General features: G+C 30.8%; 1 pseudogene; it reads right to left on the bottom strand.

Annotated features, from left to right (window-relative positions):
- LOC129319982 (proteasome subunit beta type-2-A-like) lies at positions 1-3,834 on the bottom strand (annotated as a pseudogene).
- Positions 3,835-17,420: the final 13,586 nt, after the last annotated feature.

The raw sequence follows: 17,420 nt of genomic DNA, 5'->3' as shown, positions 1-17,420 counted from the left end.
TTAAAATCAAGTATGCTTCATAAATTGCCACGTTGTCATTTCATGAGAAGCACTAGTCCAGAGATAAATCGACTCAAGTCACAATTTATACGCTTTCAAGTACTTCTACACCAAGATTTGCAGACATATCACAACACATCTTACCATTAAAGTGAAAGAAGCTGAAAGGGTAAAAATAAAATGAAGTTTGGTGACTAACTTAAGCTGGGGGAGCAGAAGCTTCCTTTACTGATTCGCGCCATGCATACTCTCTTGCTCCATCCTTATCAACGATCTTGATGACAAAGTTTGGTGGGGCCACAACCAGCCTGGATCTTATTTCCAAGATGCACTTATCAACCAAATCAATTGCTTCCTCCACTGACATTCCACTATGGAAGTGTCTGTCCATCATTGAGAGTGAAAAATAGGAGCCATAGCCAAAAGCTCCCTTCTCAACCTTGTGAAGTGAAGCAATGTAGTCAATATAGTAGAGGGAAGGGCCTGTCTTTGTCATAGCCAGCAAGAAGGATGTTCACAAAGTATGGACTCTGAATCAAACCAAATTCATAGAGAAATTAACTCACATCCATTGTTAAGGTGATACATTAACTGCAAATAGAATTTAAGCAATAACAACTTGTCACATTCACAGGCATACCACTTCTAAATCATACATAAAAAACAAGGGGAAATTGCATGTAAGGACCTTTGAAGAAAGTTATTCACAGATAAGGATCAATAACAAGTCACCATTTGGGAAAAAACAAGTCCCTATTTCTATTTTAACAATAAATAATTCTGTGTTGGTCCTTATTTACGAATAACTTTCTTCAGCAGTCCTTGTATACAATTTTTCCTAAAACCAACTCAAGCTACACGGGTTTGAAGAATAAAAATCTGTATCTCACTTTTCATTGATGATGGAATATATAGTGCCTTGGGGGCGTGTGGTGGGTTTATATGTCGCCATAAGCCATGAGACTAAATATACATGAAACAAGTTTTTTCTTTTAATATTTTTATTCTTCTACGAAGGAAAATGCAGAATTCCAGCCAACAGTAAAAAAAAAATCAAAATAGAGAAATCTTTACAGATATAACCACGCAGATAAAATAATCATAGAAGCAATGGAAAACCAAGTGGGCCACTGAAGTAGGAACTATTCAGATATGACTATTCATTGAGCTATGAGAAAAATAACACAAGTAATATACAGATGAAACAATCTGGAAAGCCCTTTCCCAGTGGTAGAACAGAACAACAGAATCACATTTTCCCACAGCCATAACTGTTGGTTTTGCATAGGAATTATCTTCATCTGGCATGAGAAATATGTGATTATTCAGTCTAAAGCAAATTAAACTCAAGTGACTTGCGATGTACTTGCTAACAATCTGAAACTTAATCTAAAACTTCAAATATAGTATTGTTTATTGAAACTGCAGCTGAGGCACTGTTTCCATCCACCAAAATGTTTGTTGTTTTTGGAGATTCATAGGATATCTTCTCACCATGCAAAGTGAGCATCAATCATATTGTTGCAACAAAATTAATAACAAACTAAATGCAAATCTAATTCACAGTTACAGCTTCAAACAACAAATGATAACTCTTCTGGATACATTTCCCTATTGGCATAAACAAATTGTCAGCAATTTTAAATATTAATAAATCAAGAAAAGGTGAAACTTCAGAACCCAAAATATAATCTCCCACATTACATCAAAATATGATATGGCTGTGTCTCTTGCAACAATGGCTAAACAAACCAAAGTTTTTAAAGAACTGAAAAGGGAAATAGCGCTCTAAAAGCACAAGTGCTTGCAGTCAAATCAACTTCGGAAGTATGGCCACCAACAATGCTGGTGCCTGGCCAAGATTTGATTTTATATTGACACTTCAGCTAATTGATACCTGACTACTACCATAAAAACCCTACATCACTACCAAGTAATAGCCACAGCTGTTCCTGCATTAATCAAGAAACGTTTCACCTACAATACGTTGGTAAACCACCAGCATTTCCACTCTGCATCAACTTTTGCTCTCTCACTACAAGCACCCTCTTTTATCCCAACATCTAATTATTACTAGCCTATCAATGTTGAAAAACAAAAACAAAATAAGTCTTGGTGAATCTATAATCTTGTGGGATGCATGATATGAGGGAAATTTTGTAACAGGTAAAAGCATTACCAAAATGAAAACTTTTGAGAAGAGTGGAATAGATAACTTTAAACCCTGTCAAGAAGGGTATAAGAAGGCTAAAGAGAACACTTTTCGAAGCTAAAAGCCTAATAAATGATAAAACAAAATGGCGTCATATAATTCATGTAGCCAACTTCACCTAGTGGGATAAGGCTTGTTGTTGCAAAAGCATTACCCAAGTTCCACAAACATGACCAAAAATCATAGAGGCTTCAGAATCATGCAGGACGCAGCAGATGCAAATTTGCATTTAAAAAAGATCCTTAATCATCACTTGTAAGGCCTAGCTAGGTAAAAAGGCAGGCCAATGCTGCAAATTCTAAGTAAGATACAAATAGGCACATGCCAACAAGATATAAGATATCCATATAAGTAGCAGAGAATCCCCAAGCAAGAGGATTCATTGAAGCACAAAATATTGAATGAACAAAATTAGTATCTAGGCGGATAAACATTCCAAAAGATCACTTCAAGCAAAGTCAAGAGGCAGCAGTAGAATCATGCATGCATCCAGAAAAAGTGCATATATATTGTTTGAGGATATATACAATGCAATTATATATCGCAGGTAAAAAAAGGATGACAAGGACGATAATCACAACATGAACTGTCAATGGTACAATTATGCCTAAAATATTAAAATTAGCTTCAAATGGACTTCCTTCTATTGCTCTGAAGAATATTTCTAGACATGCTTAAAGGCACACAACGCTTGGGTAGAGCAGGTAAAGAGATCACATACATGGAAGTTTGCTTTATTAACACTAACCAATATAAAGACTACCACGCTACCAACAGATGCTATTCTTTCATTGAGTGAGAGTACATCACAAGGAATTTTTGTTCTGGATCCAAAATAAATAAAGAAATAATGATAGGAAAGCTAGACCTAAAATTTCAAAATTTTCTCAGATTTTCTTCAACCCAATGTGAGTGCCAGAAAGTGTACAATCCACGGGAGGCATATACTGTGATACATACGATTATTCAACACCAAAAGTCTCGGTAAGAGTAAAATGAAAAAAGTAAACAAAATTCACTTGCCCAAACTAAGATTAAAATAGAAAAAAATTGAGACCCAGAAATTTCAAAGCTAAAAGCTGAAGCCAAAACCCTAAAACCAAAAATTAATCAAAACAGTCACATGAACAATAATAAGCAGAGATGAGAAAAGGGAGTCCAAACCTTGCGCAAAGCAGTGGCAAGCTCGCCACGCGTGAAATTGGCAGCGGCGGCAGTGGTCAAAGGGATCCCATTACGGAACTGATAGAGGGCCACGTTTTTCTGAATGTACTCGGTGAATTGAACCCTGCATCAACACGAATGAATATCACAAAACAAAAATCACTCCAAAAACGATGAAACCCTAATATCAAACAAGAGGGAAGGCGGGACCTGTCTCCGGGCTCGCCACTAGCAGCGATAAGCTGTGAGAATCGAGGACCATGATCTTGTCCTCGTTGGACTTGTGGACTAGGATGCTGTGCACCGCAGATGTATCCGCCGCCACAATCGCGAAGCCATTTCCGACAAGTCCGAATACGCACTCCATTTGCTCGATCTGCTCCTTCGATTATCTCTGTTTTTGATCTATCCCGCTCCTTTTTCTTTCCACAGATTACTCTCTTTTGTTCTCTCAGAGACAAGAGAGCCTTCGTGCGCAACAAGTTGGGCGGCAGCAAGTCCGGGTCGGTTCGGAGTCCAATGGATTCTGCCAATACAGCCACAGGCGGTCGGGTAAGGATTACAAATAAATTAGGGACAATTACTGTAAATTCCATATTAATTCTCTTAAATTATCAATAAAATTGAAAGTAATTAATTTTTTTAGATGAAATTTTAATATAATTTTTTACAAATTATAGGAAAACAATAATTGGCCCATATTTTTAACATTTTTTAATATTAATTTTTATATTTTTATTTCGTTGTTTCAAATTTCTTAACAGAGTTAAATTTGTTTTGTCTAATTTTGTTAGTTAGTTGATAAAATTATGATATAGTTACACAGTGTATGGAACAAAATGGTTACTAATATTTCGTCTATCTATCGTAAATCTTAAACTCTAAATCCTAACAACAATTGAAGATTCTGATTTCATGTCCTTTTTTTTTTTTTTCTACTCATTTTTTATATAGTTGAACATAATTTTAACAAGTTCATATAAGAAGTAATAGAGTTTATACATATGTTAATCACCATTAAATCGTTACCAATGACACTAAAATTATTGAGACCAATACCAAAACACAATAAAAATAGAGATCTAAAGTTACATCTTTTCTAAATTATAAATAAGTTTTCTTTCATTACTTTTCTTTTTTTAAAAAAATCCAAAGTTTAACATAAGCAAGTATAATCTAATATGGCTCATCTTTGAAGAAAAGTTCATGCACCACATGATTATGTTAAATTTAAAATTTCTCAAAATACTATTACTGGTTTTTATTTTCTTAAAATGTAAATTTTGACTCCTCTATTTATTATGATTATGTAAATTTTTTATTTTTAAAATCTTTACAAATTTCTCTTGAAATTAAAAGTTAGATAGCACATAACTCCCTTATAGTTTGGGCTAAACAACAATTTCACTCTTAAATTATAGGTCCATGAAAGTTTGGAATCTTAAATTTATTTTTTGCACATTGTTCCTATTTAATTTTTGAAAACAGTACAATGTGACTTTTACCATTAATAAAATTTTATTTTGAAGAAATATTTAATAAAATATTCTAATGATATTAAAAACTGGATTAAATAAATGTTTTAAAAATAGAAAAGATATCCCCGTACGATGTCTTTTTTTTGGTAGAAATGGGGACAAAGCCCATAATATATTAATCAACTAAGAAGGGGAATTGAAATCCCGGCCCAATTGAATCAGTCGATACTAAGGTCCTCAGAAAGGGAGGAACACAAGCGAAATAGGAAGAGACACAAAGAGCCTCTTAGCAAGCCCATCCGCAACCTAATTTTGATCTCTGGAAATGTGCGTGATCTTCAGAGTCCAAGGAAGTTCCATAAGCTTGGTAATTTCCAAGAAAACGACTCTATGGGTCCAGCGTTCATCAGATATCCCTGCAATGTTTAAAAACTTGAAGTGAAATTATTAAGAAAAATTACACCTAGATCTCACAGAAAAAAATTTATTATCAAAAGATCCATAAAATTTATAAAATACTTCTAAATCTTAAATCCTACGCATTTATAACTTAATAAGGGACATTTACAACTTGTAAAAGAAAAATAACAACTTGTAATAGCAAATTATAAATGCCCATTACCCAATTGTAAAGCCTTTGTCAAGCTATAAATGTACAGAATTTGAGAATATTTTATAAATTTTATGAGACCTCTCGATATTAAATTCTCTTCTTTAAGTTCTGGTGTAATTTTCCAAATTATTAACCTACCAAATAAAACAAAAAAAAATCCTACAAACGACCAATATTAGCCTATGGGATTATTACAACTTTTTTCTTTTCATTAATTTTACCATCTGTTCACATTTTTACATTGACATTAATTTATTATAACAGTTCCAATAAACATTTACCATCAACAGAAGGCAAGGTGCATGGTGGCCATGGTCTAGGGCATTTTGGTGAACCAGCGACATTACAAGAAGCACCTTTTTGCATGCTACAAACACACTCATCGTATGGAATTTCGGCATCAGCCGGTCGGCAATAGATGTGAACTTCGGCGATGCCCCGATAACAAGGATGATAGGTCGTTGTGCATTCCTTTATATCCAGGCAGCCACCTCCAATGGTTGCCAGTTCACATGAGTTCACTGCTGAACATGAACAAAAATTTCAATATATATGTGCGCGCGCGCGCATGAGAAATAGAAAATGATGGAGTGGAAAAGAGATGTGAGACAGAACCTAATGAAGTGAATAAAAGTAGGATCAAAATTGGAGAAACAATGGATGAGAAGTGAACCATTTGATTTTTCAGAGAGTATTTTGTTTGACAAGCAGAGCTTATGCATCGCGTGTTGTGTGAGATTTTATAGGAAGGAGAATTTAAAGCAATATAGTATAGCTCACTTTATAGGAATATATGTAAAACGACAAGATGTTTAGTTAATAGTATTCATGGTAGAGTCACATTAATCCAATTATGAATTCACGATAATGAACATTAATAGTTTTGCAACCCTCTTAAGCATATTTATGATATTAATGATTATGAACATTAAGAAGGCCATGCTTTTTATAGAATTCACATGTTAGAAGCAAGGCTTACTACTCCGTTTGGCAGCATTGAAGGATTTTTCATGGAATTTGTGGGGACTGGGAGTGAGGTGAAAATGAAATTTTAAAACACATTATAACTATAGAGAGGCAAGCATGACTCTTCGTAATCTTTTTATGATATATATTTAAATTATCATAAATAATTTAGTTATTTTTAACACATTTTAATTTATTGATCTATTTATTATTTTGACATGTAAAGCATCTTTACACATCAATGATAGCACCTAAAGGCCTCTCAAATAGGGTGTTTTTGATAAATATTCACTTTATCTACCCTTATGGAAGGGGGCTAATGAGTGAGATCTAGGGGAAAAGCAAATCATAAGACATCTTCGATTACTTATGCCAACATGAGTGTGGGAACAATCAAATTTTCTTGGCACTATTTTGTGATGATGAATCACTTTTAATAATAGTATTTAATTTTTTTTAATTTATTTATTTTATATAAATATATGTTAATATGTGCTCATTGTGATTACAACTATTAGATGCTACTTGTACTCGATCCATATAAAGGTAAGATGTGGTACCTCGATCCTTTTAGAGGGAAACTGGGTAATAAAAAAATATATCATGGTGATGTTTGATAAATAAGTTAAATAATTTTTTTTTGGCATATGTGTGTAGATTATTATTTCTATATGATCTTTCATACAAAGTTTTCTAATATCATGTAGGGCTGTATACATATATCGAAGCAAAAAGTTTGCCTTTGCAACCATGTTCCTAGTGGTAATTATGAGAATACATTTAGGTGTATCATAATACTAATTTATTTGATCAAATTTAGTTCATTATATTATAAGTAACTAATTTTTTTCGATCAAAAGAGCCCAAAAAAAAATGTGACAAACCTAGAGATTGTGATTATAGCATTGCGAGGTACATGAAAAATAGTCGAGCATGTGCTGGATAATGAAAATATGCTTGATGACCAAGTATGATTTCTATCTCTACTTTATTAATTTAAATAATTTAATTATATTACATGCATCACATACTTAAGTTTGATTATGTTATTATGTTTGTCTTACCAAACTATAAGGATGCATATGTAGACACACATATTGTAGCTTAGATTGAAAGAGTCTTTGCAGAGTTAGCCTGGTATATATTCAAGCAATAAGTAACAACAATAAAGATGATGAATGATCATTGCTTAATGGCTTGCTCATTAAGATTATTCTGTAAGTTCTTTATATTAGGCAAACAAACAGTGACTGTGGCCGATTTTTGGTTTTTATTAACTTTGGCCAACTTAACTTGTAATATGATTAACTTGACAATAGTTTTCTTGCAATTAGTTTACTGTATAGGGTGCATTTTTTGAAATTTGAAGTATTTGCAAATAGATTTTAGAAGTGATTATAGGAAAATAAAGTTGAATTTTGAAATATTATTCAATATATATGGATTTTTGTTTCATTTGGAATTCTATTGCTAGGTTATTGTTACAAAGAATGTTTGTTTTGTAGTTGCAGAGAGGATGTTAGAAATGCAACCCCCCATTAAAAAGGCATAATAAATTATATAACGATTACTTTGAAATAATCACTATATAATTGCTGAACCACTTGTGTAAAAAATGACCAAGACTGAGCTTGAGTATTATATATTTAACAACTCCAATAACAAATATTTGTCAAAAAACCAATAATATAGTTGTCTAAAAGTTTCAAAGGATTCAAAACTAAAAACAAATTATATAACAATTATTTGTAAATAACTATTATATACCTCATTGTATAGCAGTTAAAAACTCCTATATAGTTACTTTTAGAATATATAGCCATAATATTAGCGATTAAAAATCATTATATATTGGTAAAACAACTATTATATAGAGAACTTTTTGTAGTAATACTAATGAAGTGGAGTATAATATTTAATTGAGATAATGATTTATAGTATATATAAATACAAAGATGCCCTCCAACAAAAGAGTCTCTTCCACCATCAGATGCCTCACAACTATTGTAAACTATCATCAAACTCAAAAATCAATTGAAGAATCAGTATGTTTTCTTAATTAGAGTTGATAGTTGATTAAATTTGAATAAGCTTAGGAAAAATAGGACTGAGCTTAGGAATATCATCATTTTTTTTTAATATTCAAGCCTATCTAGGTTGACATGAACAAATTCAAGACAAGCCCAATTAAGTTCAATCTTGACCCAAATAAAAATTACTATTAGATATAATAGTTAATCCGTTAAATTTGAGTCATTTTACACTAAGGGGCCATATATTTAGTGTATTATTATAGATATTTTCTAAAAATTTAAATGTTCACATGTTAGATTTTTATTATTTTGAATCCATATCTAAAAGAATATCTAAAAAAAGAATTAAAATATATTTTAATCTTGATTTTTAAACTTTGAGACCCTTGAAATTTGTTTAAAAGATTGAGTCTTCAATTTTTTTAGGTATCCCAAAAATAAATTTTATATTTTATACTATTAAAATAATTTAATTTTAAAGTTGTTTTTTAAAAAGAATTCAAACATTCAGGCCAACTTGAGTGGGCCAAAAGAGATTAGGGATGAGCTTGACTATTTTAAGCTTTATATAAGCAGGGCTTATTTGAGCTAAGCTCAATCTGTCCGAATTATAGGCTCTATTTTCAACAATGAATAAACTAGCATGACAATAAAAATAATCAATCAAGAATCAAAGCCCCAAATAAAAGACGATAATCTAGACACAAATAATCAAAATCTCAAAATGAAAAAATGAATACATGCACAGATAATCAAAACCCCAGATAAAAAACAATCAACAATTGTTGAAATTTCCAAATAAAAAACAATCAAACAACACAGGAAGAAGGGGGAGCCACTGACGATGAATTTTCAAAAATGAAGTTGTGTTGAACAACGGAAATGAGAAGAGGAGTAAAGCTGACATTGAAGGTGGATGAAAGTGAGATGCTAGAGAAGGAGAGGGTGGCACGACTGAACATTAGAGGTGGATGTGCCAGAGAGGGAGATTTTGATTCCAGTTCGATTTCTGCAGAGGGAAGAAGAGGATTGCAATTTTTACTCTAATAATGGGGAACTCAGAGAGTAAAAATTGCTTAGAGCTTCACCAACTTTGACCCCTTGTCTCAAGGCCACCGTAGAAATCAAACCACAATTAGAATTACCCTTTTGAAGAACTAGCTACAGAAATCAAAGACCCATACCTTGCCGCTGAAGGCCACTCTTCAAAAATTGTCCTTGCTATCTGAAGGTGCATCATCATATGTTGGTCATCCCCGAAGTCATTGCCATCACTACAATAGTCCTCTTCACAGGCCTTAGTGTCAATAACAAGGAAAGATGGTGATAGGGAAAAATGGTCAGGCTTGAGGCTTTTGATAGAAGTGGAACCACGGTTTTGGTGGGGGATTTGGTTCCATGGATTTTCATGAAAGTGACTTCCACAAGGAAGCCAAATCAAGCATATCAAACATGTAAAATTTGGGTTCTACTTTTGCTTCTCTTACTTCATTTCACTTTTACCTAACGGGGCATGCGCACTCTCCCTTCTTATTATAATAAGCTACTTTTAACTATGTACCTCACTAGAATTAACCAATTAAAGGGCGTAATTAACTCATTAAATCTATTTTAACATTTTAAATAAAAAATCAACTTCACTCCTATTAGAGATAGAGAAACATAATATTAGACGAGTCATCTAAAAACATTAAATTAGAATTAAATTATCATTTTAGTAACTTGCTAGGGATACAATTAGAAAATATTAATTAATAACCTTCTATGTGACTTTTATTAAGGAGCCTTATAATAGGTATGGGGGAGTATTTTTCTATCATTATATGTCATTTTAGCACTTCCAAACTATTCTCTCTAGTTCTAATCATAAGGAAAAGGTAAAGGAGCATTCTTGTCCTTAAACTATTCTTTGAGGAGCACTACATCTTAAACTAGTGATTGAATTAATTTTGCCTTTTATATAATTAAAATAGAACATTTTTTGTCCTTACCATTAAATTTTGTAACGATCAACATTGGAGTTTAAGTTAGCATTTTTTAATGAACAGTATTGAGAATTTGACAGCAAGGACAAACATGCTTTATTTTAATTATTTTAATAGTAAAATTGCTTTGACTAATAGTTTAAGGTATTGGGTGTTTCTCAGATAATATTTCAAAAACAAAAATATACTTTTACTCTAAGAAAAAGTTAACTAACTTCACAATACCAAAGGAATGATAGTTAATGTCTTTGAACTTGTAAAAATGTTTGACTTTCTAATTTTGCTATTTACTAAAACTAATGATGACAACAAAGAGAGTGTATAAGAATTACAACCAGATGCAATTAAGAATGGGAAGTATTGAAAAAAAAACACTACATATTTATCCTATATTTAGAACAAATAGAGTTTTAAAACTTTACCTAATAATTAGGACTGGAAGGGTACATTTTATCGGATTAGTTCCACATAAAAATGACATATATATTGAAAAAGTAGCATATCATTTAATCTAATAAATTACTTTTAAAGGATTTTCTCCAAAAAAAAATAGTCCGCTTGTGCCTAAGAAATAAAATAAAAAACAAAAACATTACAATTTTGGTCAAAAAAGTGCAATCCTTACTCATCAATGATCATTACAACTTTTTTCCCTTTTATTTTCTTCATCAAGTTCACGTTTCTATGATGTGAATACATTGACATTATTAATTTATGATAACAGTTCCATTGACATTGGTCTCACTAGAAGATGGAGGTGGCCATGGTCTAGGGCATTTAGGTGGCCCGGTAACATTACAAGAAGCACCTTTTTGCATGCTACAAACACACTCTTCGTATGGAATTCCAGCGTCGGCCGGTCGGCAATAGGCATGAACTTCACCGACGCCCCGATAACAAGGACGACAGGTCTCCGTGCATTCCTTTATATTAGGGCAACCACCTCCAATGGTAGCTAGCTCACATGAGTTCACCACTGAAAAAGGACAAAAATTTCAATGTATGTATGGTAGGAGGATACCTTTACAAACATATTTTTCCAGTCCTTATTATAATGTATTTCATTGGAATCAAGGAAAAGTAGTTAAGTTCTTAACTTTGCATGAAAATAGAATAAATTTTCAATTTTACCCTAATTTAAGAGAAAAATTTTAAATTTATATTACATTCTCTTTTGTAGTTTATAAGTTTAAATAAGGGTAACATAAAAAAAATGTAATTAATATCACATAAAGTATCTTATATTAAGGACCAAATAATTATTTTAGAAGATGTCATATAGTAATAGGACTGAAGGAAATATCTGTATATATGAGAAATAGAAAATGATGGAGTGAGAGAGATGTGAGACAGAACCTGAAGTGATGAATACAAGTAGGACTATAATTGGAGAAAGAATGGATGAGTAGCGGACCATTTGATTTTTCAGAGAGTATTTTGCTTCACTTGGCTGCGCCAGCTATATGCATGTTATATATGTGGGATTTTATAGGAAAATTTAAATAATATGAATATATATGGAAAATGACAAGATGTGGTACTATTAATGGGAGAATCCCAATCCAATTATGAATTCAAGATAATGAATATTGATAGTTTTGGATCCTCTTAAGCATATCTATGATGGTTAAAGTACACATTTAATACTTTTTTTTCCTTATAAATTAAAGCTTCATTTTGATCCTTTAATTTTATAAGGTATTTTTTCAATCCTTAATTTCATTAACAAAAAATTTTTACATTAAATTTTAAATAATGACAAAACATTCTCAAATATTGACATATTAAACTTAATTTTTAAAAAATAATAATGACTGGTGCAAAAAAACAATCATTTGAAATTAATGATATTATAATTAGAGGACTAAAAGTATACTTTATAAAATGAAAGGATTGAACTAAAATAAAAGATACATTTTAGCCTATTTATGATAATGAATATTGATAGCAGGTCTAGACCGTTAAATTAAAGTTGATATTTAAATTTGATAATTTTTAAAAGTACGCATTCAATTTCAGTGGTTTAGATTTGCAGTGGACAAGCAGTGGAAGGAAAACATAGTCGAGAGGAACCCACCCCATGCTTTTTATAGCATTTATATGTTTGAAGTTAAACTTATCCTTTCATCCTAATTTATAAAACATTTTTAATAAAATTGTGCATACTAATAAAATTTATTAAATTAGTTTATAATCCTAGTTTTTTTTATAAACTTTTAAAAGTACCTTTCATTAATAAGAGAGAAAATGAAAAAAATTAATTTAAAGAGTAAAATAGTGAGGTATAATATCAGAATATAATCATATCATTAATGAAATATTATTTTTTTCAAAACATCTTTTATTTCAAACATCAAATCACTTTAGAAAATATCTTATAAAATGAAGGGAGTATTCCTCTATCATTTCATTTTAGAAAATTTTGGCATCCCCAAATTACTTCCTCCTATCCTAATTATAAAACAATGTTAACCTTCACTGTTCCTTATGAATGGTAGTTAATATTCTTAAACTCGTAAAAATTACTTAATTTTTTCAATTTCACCCTCCACTAAAATTAATGGCAACAATAAAGTGAGCATCTAGGAATTATAACTAGGTGCAATTAAGAAGAAGTGAAACTAGAAAAAGAATTAACTATTATATTTTTATCATATATTTAGGACCAAATAAATTTTATAAAACTTTGCCTTATAATTAGGACAGGGAGAGAATACACTTTATCAGATATCGAATCTATATAAAAAGGACCTATATGTTAAAAAAAGTGGCTTATGGGATCACTTAAAAGGATGCCCCCTAGAATTATAGTACCCCTTGTCTACTATGGATCAATAGAACAAAAAAATAAAATAGAAGTACAATTTTAGTCCAAAAAGTGAAATTTTTACTCATCAATAAAGATCATTACAACTTCTTTGCTTTTATTTTCAGCATCAAGTCAAGTTTCTATTATGTGAATACATTGGCATTATTAATTTATGACAACAGTTCCATTAACATTGGTCTCATTACTTGAAGAAGATGATGGTGGCCATGGTCTAGGGCATTTGGGTGGCCCAACGACATTACAAGAAGCACCTTTCTCCATGCTACAAATACACGCGGTGTATGGATATCCGGCGTCTCGACAGTAGGCATGAACTTCGCCAACACCCCGATAACAAGGACGGCAAGTCTCCGTGCACTCCTTGATATTTGGGCAACCACCTCCAATTGTAGCAAGCTCACATGCATTCAACACTGAACATGAACAAAATTTTTCAATATATATGCCCATGTATGTTGGAATATTGTATGTGTGTCAGAGAAAGAGAAATAGGAAATGAGAAGGGGAAGAAAAGATGTGAGACAGAACCTGAAGTGAATGCAAGTAGGACAATAATTGGAGAGATTGGTGATGATATCTGGACTACCATTTTGATTTTTGAGGATGAAACTACAAGAGAGTATTCTATACTTGATATTTGGAAATTAGCATGTTATAGGAGATTTATAAGGAGTAGAATTTAATGCAGTGACATTTTAATTTTAATGTTATGGGAGATTATGCATTTAATAGCATTAATGGGAGAATCACAATAATCCAATTTGAATTTATGACAATAAATATTGACATAGGGGAGATAGTATTGGGCCCTTTAAATTGGAATCCCCCCCCCCCCCATAGAAAAAAAAAAACAACGAATAAAGAGTAATCACACGTGATAGTGGGGACCCTACTTGATGCCATTTACAAACTCTCTCTAGTTATAAAACAATTTTAATTTAATTAAACTCTTAATTATCTTTAATATTATGCACTCTTTTCATATTTATTTTTATTTAATACTCTCTCTAATCCTATTTATCAAATAGAAAGAAAATGTTATTAAAGTATATATATTTAATAGGTAAAGTTGAAAAATAATTAAATTTATAGATAGAGTTAATAAGGTTTAAAATTTTTCTTAATTTTAATAAAACATATTAAAAATACCTTGTAAATAGTACCAAAGGAATATAATGTTTCAATTAGAAAGCCTTATTAATCATTCCCTTGAGTCTCTATTACAAGACACTTTTAACTACTTTATTAGAACAAAAAAAGTGGTTAAATTATTAACTTTATCTAAAACTAGAATAAACTTTCAATTTTACTTCATTTTAATTATTTTAATTTTATTTGGAGTATGTATCATTTCTATTATACTTCAGAGCTTACTATTGTCTTTTAGATATTTAAGTAAGGTACTTTGTAACGTATATATGTATTAGTATAATTAAAAAAAGAGAAAACACTACTATTTTTTATTCCTATATTTTATTCAAGTTTTGTTATATGTCATTGTATTTTTTTTTTTTGGTCTTTCAATTTCCTATACCTTTTTTGTCTACAACTTTGATCCTTATAGTTTTAAAAGGATGTTGACATGGCACAAATAGTGTCAAGATTGCTGATGTGTTTAGTAACATTGTTATGTTCATATTGATGTGTTAAATAGTTGTTGAGTTGGACTTTTTAATAAGCAAAATAAATTTTTTAAAAATTATATAAGATAAAAAAAGGCTAATTTAGAGTTAAAAAAACTCTCAACTTAAAATATCTCAAAAATATTTAGAATATATTTTAATCTTAATTTTTAAACTTTAAGACCCACAATTTTTTTTTAAAAAAATTGAGTCTTCTACATTTTTTAAGTATACCAAAAATATATGTTTTATTTTTATAGTATAAAAATAATTAATTTTAAAGTAAAAATTGATTATTTTTTAAAAATAAAAATTTTAAGAATTTGGGTATTTAAGCAGGTTTGAATATGCCCAAAAAGGTTGGGGTCGAACTTGGTTATTTAAGCTTTTTTATAAGCTGGAGCTTATTTGGCCCATGCTAAAAAAATGTAAAAGACTCAATTTTTTTTAAAAAAATTTGGTTGCCTTACTGATTAAAAATTAATATTAAAATATGTTTAAAATATTTTTTTGAGATATTTTAAGTTGAAATTTTTTTTTAACTTCATGTTAGCCTTTTTTTTTATTTGATGTAGCTTTTTTAAAAATTTATTTTGCTTATCAAAAAGTCTAACTCAACACTCATTTAACACATCAGCACAAATTTAACGTTATTAGTGGACACGTTAGCAATCTTAATACCTTTTGTACTACATCAACATCCCTCTAAAATTATAAGAACTAATATTGTAAGCAAAAAAAAATATAAAAACTTAAAATATTAAAAAAAGTGCAAAAATGTATAATAAAATTTGAGTAAAATATAGAGACAAAAAATAATATTTTTAAAAAAAAAACTAAAAAAGTTATGCTGCCCTTAAGGCTTAACCCTCAGCCTTGTCAATTATGCGCAGGGCTTGAGAGAAAAAAGTGTTGAATTTAGGATGATGGGTCTCATAGGCTTAAGTCCTCAAGACCTGGCCAAGTTTATAAAGGGTCGAGCTGATACTTATTAACAGCTTCACGCTTGGACATTTTAGGGCTTTTAGGTAAATACAGTAGGGACTATATACATACTACCCAAGACTAGCTACCTTTGATAAGCGATCGAGCTGGCCGCGAAGCATATCTGAATCCAAGTTTGTCATTATGTAATTAAATTAAAGTTTCCATTTTTCTTCATTGTATATGCTGCTTCTCTTTACACACACACAAATTTGAGTTGGTATATATCCACAACTCAAACATCTTATGAAACGTGGCGAATGGAGTGTTCTAGTGTTACCTTGGACTCAGTACCAACAACGACAAATTCACACAATTAAATTTCCTTGTCCCTTATGAACTATATGTAGCTAGCCATATATTAGCTCAATATTCATGGTGCCACTTCTCATCCTTATCTTATCAAAATATATTATTTTTTAACACATGTCAATCATATTAAAATTAAAAGTGATTCATATATATTCTTTTTATTAAAAAATATAAGGTATTTTTAACTGAATTTCACCCTCTAATAAAATAATTACCTACTTTTAAACTAACTCTATCCTTCCATATTTACCCCCTCTTAAACACCCTATAATATATATAAATCATTATCAATAGGGGTACCTTTTAAAAAAAAGTAATGATTACACATCAAAAGATTAAAAATGTCTTATATTTTTTAACATCCAACTCCTCAAAAAATATTTTATATTTTTTAATAGAGGGAGTATAGTTTAATAATTTGACTCTAATTAATAAAATTAGACCTCAAGCTTATATATATATATATATAAATATATTCTGTCACCGAAACTGTAGTCTCTCTGCATGATAATAATTATCATTCTTCAATAAACTTCACATGCTTTTACAACTTTATTTCACATCAAATAGAACCTAATGGAAAAATTCATTAACTTCATCATTATATTTTCCCTCCATATTTTTAGTTGGGCCCTACCATAGTACATACCCCACATCCTTATGCAACTCTTGAATGCATTAGGATAAGGATATATACGAGCAATACAAGATGATAACTTGTAATTACAGTGTTACCATATATTTCAATGCTCCCCACTAGTAAATAAATGTTATTTTAGTTGGTAATGATTTAATTGGATAATTTATAAAATTGTGGAGTCAAATAATGTTGTCAACATGAGAATCTTATTAGTAGGCTATCTAAGTATCTTTTTAAACTTTGATACATGCCTTGACCTTAATAAACTTACGAGATCTAACTTCACCTAAATGTTGTCAATGAAAAAAAAAAAAACTGCCCACCAGCTTCACAACGTAGTATCATATTCAGTCTATGTTCAATGCATCATATCATTATCTTCACCTTTGTCTACCTCATGAAACACTCGTCACCTTGCATGCCACTTCAAGTCCACATGTCCTCCATGCATGAGAATTGAATCAAACCTCACACACGCGCGTAGTCCTTCCCTTCATGATCTGCTTCTATAAATACCAGACTTGTCATTCCCACATTTGCATCGATGAGTTTAAAGTTGTGATCGCTGACTGTTCACAACA

Source organism: Prosopis cineraria, unplaced genomic scaffold (assembly GCF_029017545.1).
Source record: "Prosopis cineraria cultivar Desert tree isolate PC_DT_omini unplaced genomic scaffold, ASM2901754v1 PC9, whole genome shotgun sequence".
Classification (NCBI taxonomy): Eukaryota; Viridiplantae; Streptophyta; class Magnoliopsida; order Fabales; family Fabaceae; genus Prosopis; species Prosopis cineraria.
This window is presented reverse-complemented; position numbering and strand designations above follow the sequence as displayed.